The following is a 5,658-nucleotide window of genomic DNA, read 5'->3' on the forward strand; positions in this document are numbered from 1 at the left end:
GGCTGTTACCTGTGCACCAGGTGCATCTCGCTGGGTTTTAACATCCAGAGGCTCAGCCTCAAAACTCACATCTACATGTTACCACAGTAGGACAAACCGACAGACAAGTTTGTTTTGCTGTTGGAAACCTCTCGTCTCACCCCCAACTGGGTCCCTGTGGCTGACTGTACCTCTGCCTGGCTTCCTGGCTTTTAATCCCCTTTCTCCTGCTCTTTTGCCCTGCTGTTTTGTGCATCCCTGATTTGTCCCTGGGGCTGACTGCTCCTCTGTCCGTGTTCCTGGCTTTTATCCCTTTTCTCCTTCTCTCCAGTCCTGCTGCTTTGGGTGGGCCTGAGTTTCTTCTCCTCACCTAATCCCTTTGGGTGATCGCTCTTCTCTCTGGCTTCCTGGCTTTTAATTCCCTTTCTCCTGCTCTTCTGACCTGCTGCTTTGGGGGTCCCTGAGTTGTTTCTCCTCACCTGTAACCCTGGGACTGACTGCTCTTCTGTCTGGTTTCCTGGCTTTTATCCCCTTTCTCCTGCTCTTCCGGCCTGCTACTCTGGGTGGGCCTGAGTTTGTCTCCTCACCTAATCCCTTTGGGTGATTGCTCTTCTCTCTGGCTTCCTGGCTTTTAATCCCCTTTCTCCTGCTCTTCCCACCTGCTAATTTGGGCATCCCTGAGTTGTCTCTCCTCACCTGTAACCCTGGGGCTGACTGCTCTTCTGTCCAGGTTCCTGGCTTTTATCCCCTTTCTCCTGTTCTTCCGGCATGCCTTACCAATATTTGATTTCTACTGCACTCACAGAGTTTAGCATACTGTTTGACACATTTTTAACCATTTTTTATGGAGTCAATTCCAATTCATAGTAACTGCATGTATATTATAGTAGAACTGTACTCCATAAATTCTCAGTATATTATTTTTGAAAAGTAAATTGCAGGCCTTTCTTCCTAGGTGCCTCTGAATGGACTCGAACTTCCAACCTCTCCATTAGAACCCAAACATGTTAACCATTTTCACTATTGAAGCACTCCTTGGAATATTTTAGGTGTTTAATCAATAGTTATTGAATGGATACAGAATTCTTAATAAAACAAAAAAAAGGTTACATATCTGGGTGAAATTTCAATTTAAGCAGCTAATATTTTGTTCTATCATATTTGGATACTAACTTCACTTTCGGTTCTTGATTTATAGTTGTGGGGCTTATTCAGAGACTATAGGCTTAAACATTTTCATTTTTTTTATAGTAGCTGAGATACTTCACCTAGTATTATCAAATTTAACTATTCAGTTATTCTTTTTCCACTTCATCATTATTTTATCCATATGTATTTTCCCCCTGTGTAGTAGTTAATGTTGTGTGTCAACTCGGTTGGCCTGGTTTTGAGTGGCTGGGCAGTTGGATGTAGTATTCCCCATGACGAGACTGGTAATCAAGTCCATGGTGGAATCTACTATGAGCAGCTGAATAGCTGCCTTAAGGATGTGGTCTGCTTTCAGTACATAAGAAGCAGCTTTGAGAAACTCTCAAGCTTCCTCACACGTCAGCATCTTGCATTTGCCTGAGTCATCAGTGAGTGGCCTGCCATGTTGTCTGCCAATCTTGGGACCGTTGCACTTGAACTAGTGCTCTGCCATGTTGCTTGGTAATCTTGGTAGTGTGCCATTTTACTTGTCAACCTTGGGTTCATCAGCCTTAGTGGCCAGCAGTTGACAGAGTGATGTGACATCTCCAGTTCCAGTTGCCCAGGTGCAAGAAGCAGAGCTGAAGCCCAAGGTTGAGGGGTCTTCACCCAGCTGCTAGAGATGGCACTTTGAACTCAGACTTCTAGCCTCCAAAATTGTAAGACAATAAAACCCTGTTTGTTAAAGCTACCTAAGTTGTGGTATTTTTTGCCATAACAGCACTAGAGAACCAAAACACTCTGTTTGACACGTTTTATACAATTTCTACTTCTTTGCTTTCCTAAATTGAATCATTGATTTATCTGAATTTTAATTGATCCTGAATGTTTTCTTTTTCTAGAAATCAGGTATAACTATGGTATATTCTGTGGAATATGAATTCCATTCTATGCAAAATGATTTACTTTTTGCTATTTCATGAAACAATCAGAAATCCTTGTCAAACGTTAAATAATAAATTTAGAAAGGCTTTGTAGAAGATATGGCAGAATACTGTGTGTGATTGGGGGAAGGCGAAGTTAGCAGATTTTAGTTTTCAGAGACACTTGTTATATTTTTCACTGATTCTGGGTTTTATCTACATAACTTGGGTCTTCTGATTCTCTTTTTTGTGTGGATAATTGCTTTGTTGTTAGTGCTTTGACACTGAGTGACAGTGCTTTTGGGTGGTTGACAGCCAAATCTATTGGCAGACGATAGTCCTCATACACGTAGAGGTGCTTTCTTTCTGCCTGATGACAGTAAGAGCTTCTGAGTTGACAGAGGAGGTCTTATCCCTCTCAGGAAAGAGACAATAGCAAAAGTGGGGGGAGTCAGATTTCTGCCAGAATGAAACCATCTATTTAATTCTGCTAAACAGAGAAATACAACAGACAGTGCATATGATGACTGTAAGTTAAAAGAAATCATCTTATTTATGTATGTTGCCTATAGAAAATGTTATCACTTACTAAGGCTATCATACCTTTGGAAACACCGTAAACTAAAAATAAATTCATTTTATCTCATTGGAGTTTATTAAAATGAGACAATCAGGTAGAGTATAGAAAGGATATAAATGCAATTCTGATGTATTTCATGTTGTTTTTAGGTGCTCTCGAGTCAGTTCCAACTGATAGCAACCCTGTGTATAATAGAATGCAACACTGTCCTGTCCTTTGTCATTCTCACAATCACTGCTATGTTTGAGCCCATTGTTTCAGCCACTGTGTCAATTCATCTCACTGTGGGTCTTCCTCTTTTTCTCTGACCCTTCACTTTACCAAGCATGATGTTCATCTCCAGGGACTTGTCCCTCGTGATGTCTTGTCCAAAGTAAGTGAAATGAAATATCACTCTGCTCCTTTCTAAGAAGCATTCTCACTAAACTTTTCCAAGACAGATTTTTCACTCTGCAGTCCCTGGTATATTCAATATTCTTCAACACAAACATAATTCAAAGGCATTAATTCTTCTTTAGTCTTCCGTATTCATTGTCCAGGTTTCCCATGCATATAAGGCAATTGAAAATACCATAGATAGGTGGTTTTGAGTCAAGTGTACCTTAGTCCTCCAAATGACATCTTTGCTTTTTAACACTTTAGAGAGGTCTTTTGTAGCAGATTTTCCTAATGAAATACATTGTTGGATTTCTTGACTGCTGTTTCTATGGGCATTGATTGTAGATCCCAGTAAAATAAAATCCTTGACAACTTAAATCTTGAATTTATCATGATGTTGCTTATTGGTCCAGTCGTATAGGTTTTTGTTCTCTTTATGTTCAGGTGTAATTTGTATTGAAGGATGTAGTCTATTATCTTCAGTAAATACGTCAAGTCCTCTTTATTTTCAGCAAGCAAGTTTATGTCTTTGCATATCATAGGTTGTTAATGAGTCTTCATCCAATCCTGATCTTACATTCTTCTTCATGTAGTCACATTTCCAGATTATTTGTTCAGCATATAGATTGAATAGGTATGGTGAAAGGATCTAACTCTGATGCAAATATTTCCTGATTTTAAATCATGCAGTCCCCTATATGTAGACCAAGAGGCATCTTTGGAACAGAAGAAGGACATTCTTGCAGGATTTCTTCCTTCAGTACCATAGGTTCTTGATTATATTCTGCCTTCTGAAATGGTTGAAACATAGACCAGTTATTTTTGGAACAGTGATTCCGTGTATTCTTTCCATCTTCTTTAGATGCTTCCTGCATCATTCAAATTTTCTCATGGAATCCTTCAGTGTTGAAGGATATATTTAATATCACTGAATTTATGTCTATGTGAGTAAAATTATCCCTAAGAATGGTTAACAGGATTATGTTTCCAAATTGTGAAAAGGAATTTTGCAAGATGATTCAGCGCTAAAAGCCAGAGAATTTAATTGATAATTAAATTGATTGATAATTCACAGCTACTGATAATTCACAGCTTGAAATTTGCACAATTTGAGATAAAAATCATCTTTTTTGTTTTCATTAAGATCTGTGTTTAGCATTAGCAAATGCAAAAAACACACTGTTGTCCAGTGGGATCCAACTCATAGTGACCTCTCTTTGGGTTTCCTATGCGATATATGGAAGTAGATTGCCCAATCATCCTTCGGGGTAGTGTCTGGTGGGTTTGAACTGCCAGCCTTCTGGTTAGCAGTCAAATTCCGTAGGCACTATGCTACCAGAGCTCCAAAATGACCAGAATTACTGGTCAAATAGACTGGTAGAACCCAGGAGACAATGGGCTCAGATTATCCTTTGGGTTTAGAAATCGATTTACCCCATGTATTGGCGCAACAGTAAAAAGACCTACATGCAAAACACCTACACCAGGGCGATGCACACACCTACTCTAGGGAGATGCACCCCTTAGAGCAATCAGCCATGAGATAGCAGAGGGGCAGCATTCACATAGCGGGAAAGATGCACAGACAGGAGTGCATAGTTAAGAAGGGCACAGGGAGGGGTTAGTTACTGGGACAGAGAGTTTTTTATGGTTGAGGTGGGTGATCAGAGCTGTGAAATCAAATGTGCATGAACTGTTGAATGTAAAACAAATTTGCTTTGTAAATTTGCACCCAAAGCACAATCAAATTAAAAAAAAGAAAAGAAAAGAAAAAAAAAGGAATGTGTTCACCATTAGGATTCTCTTTTAAATGGGTAACAGAACACAATTGTGAAATTTAAAGAAAAGAAGACAAAGGGAGGACAATGATTATCTGTAGAGAAAATTTTCTTTGAGAATAGACATGTAACTTGTTCATCCCTGTAGCATTGATACCTTGCAGAAGGCCAGAAAAATAGCTAAAAGTCAGTAAAATGTTGACTGAATCATCAAATACTTTAATGTTAAGTGCAAAATAGACTATCCTTGTTACATAAATCTGAACTAGACACAACTTGACCAAATTATAGGATCACAGATTTTAGCTTCAAGACTAGAAGTTAGACTTTCCAACAGAGTCCTCCTGGAATATAGTGTGCTGCCTTGGTAGAGAATAACTATAGTTTTTAAATACAATTCCTAATTTTACTCAATATCATGCTAGTAATATTTCCTGGGTTTCTGCCATGTTTGCAGAACCAATCTAGGTAATTTTGATACATGAGTGAACAATCTGAAAAAGGGCCCTCCTCTTCTGGAGGTTATATTCTATAAGATTGGCAGAGGTCAATAGTAAACAAAGAAATTGATAAACAAATGTGATTATATTATATAGCCACAAGTTTCATGAAGAAAATAAAAGAGAACAATGTTCTATCAAGTGATCCCAGAGGAGGTCTGATTTAGATTACCTGATTAGGGAAGTTCAGGTGAGAAGACACCTGAATGACAAGAATATCCCAGCCACAGGGACTGCATGGAGTACTGTGAATGGTGGCTGGGGAACAAACAGAGAAGGTGAAGAGAAAGGTGGGCTGAGCTGTGGACTTTTGCTGGTCCAGAGGGTGCTGCCATTTTGTAGGTTTAAAAAGCGGCTTGACTATTTTGGATATTTAAAGAGACAGCACTCTC

This window comes from Orycteropus afer, unplaced genomic scaffold, assembly GCF_000298275.1.
Source record: "Orycteropus afer afer isolate SDZICR_OR568_19922 unplaced genomic scaffold, OryAfe1.0 scaffold00062, whole genome shotgun sequence".
Taxonomy (NCBI): Eukaryota; Metazoa; Chordata; class Mammalia; order Tubulidentata; family Orycteropodidae; genus Orycteropus; species Orycteropus afer.